The 12883-nt window shown below is 44.7% G+C and overlaps 1 long non-coding RNA gene across 1 annotated transcript in view; it reads right to left on the bottom strand.

Annotated features, from left to right (window-relative positions):
- The window catches only part of LOC138917936 (uncharacterized), an 88270-nt gene extending 81616 nt beyond the window's left edge, over positions 1 to 6654 (bottom strand). Inside the window, exon 1 of the long non-coding RNA XR_011426624.1 lies at positions 6533 to 6654. This is a non-coding gene — a long non-coding RNA (uncharacterized lncRNA). The remainder of the gene's footprint in view (positions 1 to 6532) is intronic.
- Between the last annotated feature and the right edge of the window lie 6229 nt (positions 6655 to 12883).

Here is a 12883-nt window from a genome sequence, read left to right as displayed (position 1 = left end):
AGTCAACTTTCCGACGTCACTGTAGATCTGAGCTGTGGATGTAAATGTGTTGAATTTTGTGTTGTCACTTCCAACTCACATTTCAAAATCCATGTGTGAAACTAGTGTGTTTACTAATTGTTTATCATATCACAAACATTTCAGTTTTGCTGTTATAAAGAGACCATATAATAGTGTCCAAACTGCTACAGTTTTGAGAACAAAAGGCAATCTTATTAATAATTATGCAAGGATCTGAGGCAAGAACAGAGACTGCCCTGAGCAAACAGGACGTGTGGTCACACCGACTGGAAGCTTCTTATTGCTAAAACTTTATTTCAATGCAGGAATCATTTTACAATAAAGATAAAAGCTGATTAATTCTGTGGCTTATTTCATTTTCTTTCCCATTCCTTGGCATTCATCATGCAGGTGTTTCTAAAGAAAAAAATTCTTCTCTGGTCACTTCCCTGTTTTTATCTCTGGTCAATGTTTTTCTATGTGAGTTAGCTCCTGCCTAAATTGCACCACTTTCTATTTCTCTTTGCCAATACTTCTTTAATTGTATCTTTATTTTTTTTTTTTTGACTAATGTAGAAACGTTATACCGTAGGTGTTTTTGGAATCATGTCATTTCCACTGAGTATGATATCTTTTATTTTAAAAAATCTAGAGACTCTATTTTGAGATCTAATTGTATGGCACTGAATATACTCATTGCTCATTTGTTTTTACGAAAGCATCCTTAAACCCAGGCTTCTGGGTTAGGACACACCTGCTTGGAAACGTTCTGTTCCAGCCAAAAGTGTATAAGGGAGGGAAGAGGGAAAAAGACTGTCAAGCATCACGTGAGATGTGGGGAAACAGGTGGACTCTCCCACTGGGGACTGCGCATGGAGCTGACCTAGGTTTCAGACTTTTACATAAAGGGAATTGACGTTCCATGAAAATCACTTTAAAAAACAAAACACTGTTCAATGAGGAATAATAAATAAGATGATGAGAATTTCATTGAGAAATCCAAACAGAGATTAGATTTGGGAAAGAGTGCATTTGTTGAAAAGAATTTAGGCAACACAATTTCACCCACAAGGATCATCAAATCAAACAACCAACGTAGTTTCACAATCTTGAACCCACACCCAAAAAAAGTGACAAAGGGATGAAATATTTTGCATCTCATAAACAGAAACAATTGGAATGTTTCTCCTTGGGGGGAAGAACGCTTTAAAACAACTGGGTTGTTTATATTCAAACTAAAGGTCCCATCAAGGTAGGTTTGTTTTTTAATCTCTCTCAAAAAAACATGTGGTAGGGAAAGGAGTATTTTTAAACCAGAAAAAAAAATATGTTGGCAAAAAGTCTTTAATAACATAAAGAAGGCCTATTCCATAGTACTGAGTTCAAAAGAGAGGATTCAAGTTAAATCCATAATATAAGTTTTATAAAAAATGACTCCCACCTCCCCCCATATAATCTCCCTCCTCAAAAGACTAGAGATGAATGAACCAAAATATTCATTATGCTTGCCACTTGATGGTACCATCACAGATTACTTTTTTCTTGGATTCTTTATACTTTCTAGAACTTTCCACACTTTCTTCGACGAGCATAATTACTTTTAAAACACTTTTATTACAAAAAAGAAACAAACAGGAAAAAAGTAACAGCAGCCAAAAGACGAATAGCTCCCTGAAAGCATTTTAAACAAAAGTTTGAGTAATATCATCTGTCCATTTCCTCTTCGCCGTCTCCATCCCCCAAGTGAAAATCTTTGATATTTTTTAAATCATGGGAAGCCCACATATAATACTGTAAGAAACGGCCTCTGTTAACTGGGCAAACTCCATCAGACCCGCAAAGACAGGATAGGCAGGTTTGGCTAGATGCCCTCTGTCACTGCTAGGTAGATGCAGGTCATCCCAGCCTCACAGCAGACAAAAACCCCCTGCTACTGGAGAAGTGCTCTGCTTGTTTTCAATGTTTTCATCCTTTTGTCAAACATTAAAGGTGCGGAAGTCTCCTGCTACCCTGCTGGGCACGCTGTCCCGGTCATCACCTGCGTCTTCTGGGGAGGGCCCAAGATCTTTCAGAAAGATCCCTAACGGCTTGTATTTCAGAGCCACCTCCTCCAGCCAGCGAGAGGGAACATGCGCTATTTCCAAGGACCCATATGAAGTCTCCATCCTAAAGAGGGACAGGATGCCAAAACAGCAGCCACCATCCCCTGAGAGTTCCGTGCATCCGGAAGGATTCTGAATCCACCTGGACCGGCAGTCTCCCCCAGTCGTGAGGAACAGCCATCCAGCTACGCGCCACGCACGGCATTCGTTTTTGTCCACAGAACAGCTGAGACTCTTAGGAGTTTCCAGGAAGCAGTTAGTGGAAGGCTTCCTCGCTCAAGCCCCGCCCCCACTTCTGTTTTAATGATAGACACAGACAGAAGGAAGGCAAAGGGACAAGGGAGGCTCCTTTGTTGAAGGAGAGAAGAGCCACAATAATGTCCCTTTGCGAACCTCTCTGGTCTCCTGGTGTTAATGAATCTCATTAGTCTGTGCAGGTGGGTGACCTCCGACTCCCAAGGTTTGGACGCATAGAGGTCTTGGAGGGGGGTATTTCATTTACTAAAAGGGGGTGCCCTCATCATTAATATTCTCCTCCCTTTCTGTCAGAGGTAAGGAAAAGCTACGAACCTAATGGAATGCTGTCTTTTCGTTCAACACCGCAGTTCAGCTCAGCCTGACCACACCTAAAGAACCAACACCTCTCCACTCCCAAAGCATGAACCGCATAGATGGGCTCTTTCAGAAACGATGGGTTCTATTAGCTAAAACGGAAATAATCAGGCTGAGTTGGGCTGGGCAAGGTATACTGCACATATTTCATAGATAATTAACTGTAGGACCATGAGGTCAAAATTGCCAGCAAGAGAGGAGGAAGCAGAATCTAGTTCTCGAAAATGTCCCAGACACCAGTTTCCAACTGTGCTGCCAGCTTTATAAAGAAACACAGATACTCAACAAAGCTATTCTGCACAACACACACGTCCTCCGGGCCTCTTATCTGGCGGTTATCACACACTTTGACCTGTTCATCATATGAGTGCACATCCCTCCACGACGATAAGGTCTCTCTGATTTATCTGCGCTTGTTTGTGTCCTCTCATATGCAGGCACCAGAAACGTCTGCACACAGATCTCTTACATTAAATCTCACCGGGCGCTGAACACAATGGGTGAAAACACTCAGCAGCATGGCTTAACAAACAGATCACAGCTTTGGAGTCTAAAAGACCTACACCATAATTCACAGCACAAGTTACTACATTTGTGACTCTGATCAGGACTTGGGTTTCTCATCTTCAAAACGGGACAATAGGAGCTGGCCCGGTGGCGCAGCAGTTAAGTGCGCAAGTTCCACTTCTCTGCGGCCCAGGGTTCGCCGGTTCGGATCCTGGGTGCGGACATGGCACCACTTGGCACGCCATGCTGTGGCAGGCATCCCACATATAGAGTAGAGGAAGATGGGCACGGATGTTAGCTCAGGGCCAGTCTTCCTCAGCAAAAAGAGGAGGATTGGCAGATGTTTGCTCAGGGCTAATCTTCCTTGAAAAAATAAATAAATAAATAAAATGGGCTAATAACACCCACCATGAAGGACTGGTGAGATCATCCAAGGTAAGGAATGTGTGCCACATGAAGCGGCAGCTGTGGCTGTTATGCCATTTTCTCCACTAGAAATAAAGCTTATTTTCCTTGGGTGAAACTTCTCGTCACTTATATGTCGCTACTGTTTTTTCAGCCCAGTATTTGGGTTGTTACTGTTACTATTTTTTAAACACTATAACAAATATTTAATAAACCCCTGTTGTCTGGATATTGTGGGATGTGGATACAGAGAGAAGTTTCTGCCCTCTCGGAACTCAGACTCTCACTGCAGAACTAAGTCTTAGGAACACAAAAGAAGTCAGCAACAAAAGCCAGTAGTGCTAACTAAATGCCTTGTCCATAGTCAGCATTTTCACATATACTTGTCTACTCAGCTGAAGTCAGGTGACAATGTAATGCAAGGACTATGAGGACATGGCCAGTGGTCATGACCTGAAGAGAGCGTGTGGGGTTCATTTTGTTAACTCCACCATGCAGCTCATGGCCCTGGACAAATTGGCTTTGCAAGATGTGTTGGTAAACTGAGTCTGTGAAAGAGAATGATGGAGGGTGCTCAATGGGTCCCGAGGGTGAGTAGGTGTTTCCATGAAAGGCAACCAACAGGAACGTCATTTTCAGAAAAAAGCATTTGAGATTCTGTAGTGTATATTTGGCCTGTTTTTCCTGGGCTGGTGGTGGATATTATTTTACTTATTTCAGCCCTGAACACCATGTAGGGACTCCCCCCAGTCAGCTGAGCCTGTTTAAAACTGTCTCCCAGGGAAGTAGGGTGCCCCCGAGCCTAACCTGCACCCCTCCCGGCGCAGAGTGGCTGGCAGCAACAAGAAATCCAGCCTGGGAGTGGTGGATGCTGGCTGTGTCAGCTCAGCAGGGAGAAGCCCTGAGAAACAGCCCCTGCAACGTGGGAGCTGCCACGGTGCCCCAGACAAGCGCAGGCCTGGGCGGCTGGGGACCTGGTCTGCTTCCCACTCTGCCACCTACGCCCACATCCAGGCCCCAGGGCAGCTTCTGAACCCGATATGTCTAACCCTCACCACAGGTCCACACAGCTACCTGGAGCCAGCGCCTGCTCCAACAACGCACTCATGAGATGATGGCACTTAAGTCTGAAATATGGAAAGGAGTGGCAACAGCAGTCTGGACCTCTGCCCTCCTGCTAGTGTGCTCCTGCTTCCAGAGCTGGACAGCCCCTCAGAGGCCCCCTCTAGCGCTCTCACTTCACCATTAGGAGGCTCAGGCCAACGGGCCAGCTGGCCACCACTACAAGGACAGGATGGTGGGCTGCTGAGGCACCAGCGGGTGCAATACTGGCAGGCGCTGCCTCTTCACCACGCTCTTCAGAATTATCAGATGTTATATTTAACATTGTCACACTGGGGCCAACAGCCGGCGCACCAGACATAGCCGTCTCTGAATGTTCCCACAGCACTTCAAGCACCGTTCAGATGCTGGTTTAGGTCACAGCCTGGAATAAGACTTCAGAAATAAGAAGTCATGATGCTGCAGAAACAGACCACAGCCCGTCGACGTGAGAACAGATCTATTTATGGAGCTGTGGGCTGGGCACTTTGCACCCAAGAATTCTGTGAAGTAGGAACTTAAGCTAAATTAATAAGTTCCTCACAGTCTCCTCTTTAATAAGCAAAAGAACCAGAATTTGAACTCAGTTCCATCTGACGCCAGTGCCGGGCAGGATTTTGCTTCGTTTGGTCTGGTTCACGCACCCTAGCTGATCTTTTGTACTACCGCTACCTTTAAATCCATTTTGGGATCCAGTACCAGTAAGACGCCAAAATTATAATGTATGCCATGTAAGACCTGAGTGTCTCCAGTTACTTTTTATACTCTGTCTCTACTTAAAGTTTTGCTCAGTGCGACTTGTTTGGCCCCACTGCACCCTAACTATCTGACTGACAAGTTTTTGATCAGGAAGAGAGGAAGTCGTCAGCTGGAGGTAAGCGCAAAAGAGAGGCGTTTATCCCAAGCAGGCGCTTGAGAGAAGAGCTCCTGGGCATGGCGGAAGCGCTGCGCCCTGTTATTAAGATGGAAACGGACGAGCAGTGAGGAGGGTTCTATGGGCAGAGGAAAAGTAGGAGGAGACAAAAGGACCCCAAATAGTCTGGTGATTCCAGGAACCTCTCTCCGCGCTCTGATGTTGCTCACGCTTTTTGCAGTTTGCATTTGATAACAGAGTGGCAGGCGCAGTCGTTCTCCCCATCAGTCAGCATGAAGGAGCAGGCAGGTCGGGAGCACAGCGTGTCCACCGTCATCCCTGCACAACGCTCACACTTCCCCCCGGATGCTCAGCCTTCCCTCTTGGTCCCTCCTCCACCCTTGTCCAAATTCTGCCTATCCATCAAGGACCCATCCACACGCTGCTTCTCCCTGGAAGCGTCCCTGTCTGTCGGCTGGAAGCGATTTCCCAATTTGCCATGTGAGTCATTAATTCTTGAAGGAAAGGATCCCCCCATATCCCCTCTGTGGCTCGGTCCTTGACACGTAACAGACAAGCGAACACCTGCACAATTTCGGTGACCTGAACTCCTAGACCAAGGAATACAGCCAGCAGCCGAGGCATAGGAAGGACAGTTAGATGGCCGTTTAACCGAGAAATGGGGATTTGACCACCTGGAAGGGGAGAGCTGTGTTTTAACAAAGGACAGCGCCACGTGGCAGGCATGTAGGGGAATGAAGTAAGTGGCACGGGAGCTCGGGAGAGCTGGGTGACAATCCAATGTCCACCCCCATCTAGCTGCAAAATGGAGGTAACAATGCTGTCATTTTCAGAGGATTTTGTGAGGATTAAATGATATATGTAATGTGTAAGAAAAACCCTCAGTACATTCCAAGTGCGCTATAAATGCTAACATGAAACCCAGACAAACCTGCGCTGCTGTGGAGAGTGGTAGAATCCTTGTTCCTCCTCTCAGCATGGCTCCAGGTCATTGACAGCTGAAGCCACAAAGGACTTGCTGAATCTGCACTCAGAGTTCGCTCATTTGATGCCAAACAAGGACTCAGGGCTGGCCCTTCATTGGGCGGTGGAAGAAGCTCCGGGCTGGGAGGGGAGTGGGAAAGGATTCCCACGCAGGCTCCGCCATGATAAGGCCAGTCCATTCTGTGCTTCTGTACCCTTATCTCAGATAAAAGCCTTGGCTTTGATGGCATCCAGGACCATTTACAGATTAAGAATTCACTGACCCAGGGCCTGGCCCCGTGGTCGAATGGTTAAGTTCTCACGCTCTGCTTCGGCAGCCCAGGGTTTCACCAGTTTGGATCCTGGATGCGGACCTGGCACCGCTCATTAGGCCACGCTGAGGTGGCATGCCGCATAGCAGAGCTAGAAGGACCTGCAACTAGAATATACAGCTAAGTACTGGGGGGCTTTCAGGAGGAGAAGAAAAACAAAAGATTGGCAACAGATGTTAGCTCAGGTGCCAATCTTTTAAAAAAAAAAAAACAATTCACTGATCCAAGTTGTAAAATTTCTAGGATGAGGGCCCTGGGGTCTCAGTGCAGCCAAACTACATGGGGTAAAGTGATACCAGTGACTCCTTTATTTCCTGGCTTCTCCTTCTCTAGCTCTACAAGTCCTACCCAACCTTCCCAAAGCCAACGGTTAGTGACTGTCCCCTGCTTGTCATTTTCTCCCCTGCTCTGCCATTGATGTACACCATTCAATCCTTCTTCCCCACCGTAGCTCCCAATTCAGTGCAGCAATGACCTTGGTTTTGCCCCTTTCTACAATTGCTGCAAAAGAAATTCAGGGGCTGCCATAAGCAGCCTGCTCAGAGAGAGGTGCTGTGAGCTCAGGCTGCCTGCACAGCGTTTGAATTAGAAAGTACCCAAATTAAGGTAGGTGTTACAAAAGAAACTCCAAGTGCTCACCAGGAAATGCTCCCTGGTGGGGAACTGAATTGAGGAAATTGCTTGTGTTCAAGCTGAACTTCTGAATCACAGGGTCATTATTACACCCACTAAAATTCCTATTGAGCTTTGGACCTGATTCCAGGAGGTCACAGCAGGGACTGGAGTGCTCCCGCTGGGGATTTCACTAGGCCAGTGGGCTGCCTGCCCTGCCTCCCTTTGAGACACTATTAGGTGATTGGGTCATTTCCAATTTGACTGACCCACGTTTTCAACCATATTTAATCACATCAAATGCACAAACACAAGCTCCATACCTCCTGTGTGCCAGGCTCTGGCCTCGACCAGGAGGCATAAAGAAACCTGGAGAAGCTTCTCAGAGCTCCTCAATCCTATGAGAATTGTGCCAAAGGTTGATTAACAAATGAGGCATCCAGCTAAGAACACCTAACGCGGAAGGAAAGAACAGAGGGAGGTGCCATCAGGGAAGGTTCTAGAAGGATTGATTTAAGCTGAGCCCACAAACCAGGGACAACTATGCAGATGGAGAGAAGAAAATTGGATTCTCCAAAAGGGAGCCCCAGTGGAGACAGCCTCAGAAGACACGAGGAAACAGGAGGACATCGAAACGCACGTCCACCTCACCGGTTGCAATTTTGCCTCCTTCATGTGGCACCAGGGCCTGGGAGACCAAGGAGCTGGGAAATCGCCCATTTCCAACCTCAGCGTATACAGCAAGCCTCGGAGGAAAAGGCACAGGGTAGCAAAAACTGCACCCACCTGGCGTCAGGAGACAAAGCCGCCACAGTGACCAGCGGTCCCGGGACTGGGCACTGGCCATGCAAATTCTCTGAGCCTCAGTTTCTTCACTTTTCTTCACTTGGTGGGGAATGACACCAGCAGTCCTTCCTACTTCATGGGATTCTTGCAAGGATTACACGAGGAAATGGATGTAACAGGGGGATAGGACCTAAGGTGCCGTATGGCTGCGCGGCCGGCAGGAGCAGAAGCAGTCAGAGCAGCAGGGACAGAGGCAGATGGTGCCTCGTTAAGGACACCAGCTCTGCAGCTGGAGAGACATCTGCATCGTGATCCCCACTCAACCCTTTACTGGTTGGAGAGGTCACTTCACCTCTCTGTGCCTCAGTTCCCTCATCCATGAAAAGGAGGTGATCACCTTCCTCCACTTCTTGGGATTAAATGAGTCAACACTTTTAAAGCCCTAGAGCAGGCTTCAATTAACATCAACTGTTTATTACGACTGCTATTTTTATTGCTATTGAGAGGGACCAGTTACGTATGACGCTCAGAAACCCAGGTGAACAGACAATCCCGGCTGGCGACCCGGGGAAGAGCTGATGTCACAGTCTGGAGACGATGCTGCGGTCTGGAGTTGCTGAGAGCAGTCTGGAGGCACGCTTCCATCCTCTTCAGGGGACATCAATCTTTTTCTCTTAAGGCCTTCAACTGACTGGATGAGGCCCACCGCATTAGGGAGGGTCATCTGCTTCCCTCCAAGTCTACTGATTTAAATGTTAACCTCATCTGAGAAGACCTTCTTGGCAACATCTAGACTGGTGTTTGCCTAAATTCTGGGGAAGACGGCCCAGCCACAGTGACACATAAAATTACCCACTGCAGCAGGACTGGAGCTGTCTGGTGAAGCTCTATCGTCATCACAGTGCAGAGGACCTGACACTTTGCAGGTGCTCAATAAATACTCAAGTGAATGAATGGATGGATGGATCAGCAGTTCTCTATAAACACTTAGAGAGAAACTATTGTATTTCAGAGATAATCTTTTTTAAAAAATCCATGTCTCACTGTTTTTGGCGTGAAACAAGTGGACTTCTGGAAAAAAGCATTTGCTGTTCTATTTTGAGTCTTTCCCTGTGGACCCCAGAGGCTGACAGCATCCACAGCCCAACCGACCGCCCCTCCCTGCCCTGGCTCACACCCGTTACAAAGCACAGCACTGTCTGGAGGGCAGAATAGGAAAGGGCGGGCGATGTTAGCTCCTGCCAAGAGACCAGCCACTGCTCTTCTGCCTCAGGAAACAGCCAAGGCTGAGAGGAAGCCACTGCAGGTGCCGTTCCAGGGGCCTCTATGTTTATGAGAGTCCCATGAACTGGGAAAAACAAAACACACGTGTAAACGTCGGATCAATCATTTACACGGATGTGCCTCAAATTAAGAGTGATCCCCTGGTCAGGCACTGATATGGGCTGTCTCTTTATTCCTCTTGTAACATCTTATGCACCATCTAGGACAAGGTTTGGGAATGCCGAAGCTTATTGTCCAGGGAATCGTATGCTTGCTCAAGGACATAATTCAGATGAGAGAATTACAAGATTTCTGAACTGGAATGAGCCCTGAGACATCCAAAGCCCAGAAGCAGGCCCAGGGAGGCAAGGGACGTGCTCAGCGCCACGGAGCCAAGTTGTCCTGCCGCCATGAAGCAGGGTCGGGTTCTCCCAGCCCCGGTCCAGAGACTGGCCATTGCACCAACGGTCTGCCATCATTTGGAGAGGTTCTCGCCGGGGCGGACTAATGAAGGTAACCAGTTAGACTGCAACTTGCAAAGATATAAAAACACCTTCTGGTCTAAAATTCAACTCACAGTTTAAATCAAAGATAAATTCCATGATTTCCCCTAGTCCAAAGCAGTCTTTATGGCATTTGAGTGAGCACTAAATTACAGTTTCAAGCAAAAAACATCCTTTCCACGCATTCACACACATATCATCACCTCCGATACTATACCACTATAATAAAATACATAGGAAATAAGCTTATTATATTTAGGGTAATTTAATCAACTGTCTAATATATATTCTACCAACCCATGTATGTGACTCATAATGACAGTGTATTCACTCAAATAACTTTACATTAACGGGCCAACAAGACACTTTAAAATGAATACCAGCCTCATCTCCTATGTACATGTTTATTTGATAAATTTATGAAAGTAGAACGCTATCTAAATGTACAAAATTACATTTACCTATTAAAAAGTTTCCATAACATTCAACTTCAGAACAATGAAGAAAAACACCAGGATCCAAAGTATATAAAAGAAAATATCCATTACAGAGCTCTAGTCATCCAACTAACTGAGGTAAAATTTTCCTCCATTGAAAGATCATCAGTTTCATAAACTTAGTTTCCTAAAAAACAAAACTCGTACATATGCATGCCAGCTCTCAGAGCATCTTTCAGTGTCTGCCTGGTGGGTAAGCATTTGACTGTGATGTTCACACTGGAACTGTATTAAGCTAAGTCCTGTAGGAATAATTAGAAGGTTGACTTTTTTCTTATTAACACATATATGTTGTGTCAATGGAGAAAATTTTCTCAACCCTTCATGAAGGCCTGGTGGAGCAGGCTCTTTTTGTGCAGAATGAGGCAGAGAGAGTCAGGTAGAGGAGGACTGCCTCCACCTGGGTGCTCAGGCCTCAGGAAGTGGTTTTCGGTCCACACCTCCACACACTTGGCTTCCTTTTTCCTCTTGTGCTAGGAGGATATGCATGGGAATGACGAGGATTGTCAAAGGACAGATGCCTGAGCTCCTGGCCTCCCCTTCTACAATCCTTGTCACCTCACCAAAGTGGTGAATCCTTCTCTCTTCAACGATAGCATTTACAAAGGAGATTCTGCTAAAGGTTTCCCCTTGTCCAATCAATTCTCCTTGGTACTGTCAGTTTGCTAGACCTCAGATCCCTTCCCAGCCCAACCCTCATGAATGTTTTTTAATTGGTCTGGTTGACCACAAAGAACAGGAATTTCACACTTAGCTGCTTTGGCATCCATAGTATAGCATTAATTGTGATTGCCACGAGCCCACAAAGACACCATCACACTTGTCAATAAATATCTCCAATGTTCACAGCACCGTTCCATGACCACAGATCACAAAGGGAGAAAAACTCAGTCTTCTTCTGGCGGAATTCCCAACAAATTCCATTACTCAACCAAAGATAACAATTAGTGTTTTAATGCAGAAATTCCTTCCCTGTTTTTCTTAGGAAATTTACATTTTTCTGAATTCCAAGTCCTAAGAAAAATCAATTGTGAAAATAAGAAAACAGGAATAATTATTACACTTTTCCTAAAAGACACAGAGTTAACAAGTAAGACGTTATTGGTTAGATGTAAGTCTCTGATTGAAATCAAAAGCAAGAGTAGGAAATGCCATATATGGAGTCCAAGGTTAAGATCAAAGTTTCTGAAAACTGAGACAAGAGCAAGGAAGAGAGGAGTGTGATCATTGAGTCAGTTGGTGTTGCTTTTAGCCGTTGGCATTTTACAAGAGTGTGTTCCGGCCATGTCTACTGCTAATGGTGCACCACTATTGTCAATAAAATAAATATTAATACGTTTATACACAGAGTATACTTTACACAAATCCTAGGAGTGGTGTTCCAGGAAATAACAAGTTTGGGAAGGAAACAAAATAAATACTTAAACTGGCAATACTGACACTCATTCTGAATAATGTTGTTAACCATGCTAAGAGATCTAACTGTTACACTGTTCAAATAACACCCAATAATATTCTATAGTGTTTTCCAGTATTTGAGTATTTGCTATAGGCTACAGTTTTTTGTAAATATTTTAACGGAAAAATGCAAAGAGAAAATGCCAATGCTATGGAATATTACATGAAATCAGAAACTGATTAGCATAAGTAATATTGATTTCAACAGCAAAACCAAAATCAGAGCAAGTCGACAAGACATTTTCATTGTTAGCAAAGAAAACTAGTAACCTAGGCCCTAGCACCCAAGTCATATGTGCTTTTAGACGCAGAACAGTTAGACCAGCTCAACACAAAATGAAAGAAAATTGTCTATGTATGGAATATTTGTTACAAAACAAAGATCAAGACTAGCACATGAGGCAATTGATGCTTTGGATAGTTTAAAACATTACTTTTAAGAATGGCAATTTTTAAATATTAAATATTTGGGATAATATCTTTCCATTTTTAAATGATTTTTACTTGGATTTTTGGTTTTATTTTGTTTACTTGGTTTTATTTGGACTTTTATTTGGTGTACATTTTGTGTTAATGTACTCCTTTTAATGTTTTCTATGATCAAACATTCCTATCAGGAAGGGATCACTTTTACATGTCACAATATATCAGTTCATATATGAGTAATAAGCCGTGCATTTCTTATGGTATCTTTTGTTTATGGAAATCTTTTGAAACTTTTAGTATAACCCTATTACAATAAAAATTATTTGCTGTTTATTATTAAGGTCACTCATTATTCATTTAAAATACATATAAAAATATTATGAAAAATACAGACTAAAATAATTTCAGGGATTCCCTAGCATTCCCAGGAATTCCGATGTCT

The sequence above is a fragment of the Equus caballus genome, chromosome 15 (genome assembly GCF_041296265.1).
Source record: "Equus caballus isolate H_3958 breed thoroughbred chromosome 15, TB-T2T, whole genome shotgun sequence".
NCBI classification, from domain to species: Eukaryota; Metazoa; Chordata; class Mammalia; order Perissodactyla; family Equidae; genus Equus; species Equus caballus.
This window is presented reverse-complemented; position numbering and strand designations above follow the sequence as displayed.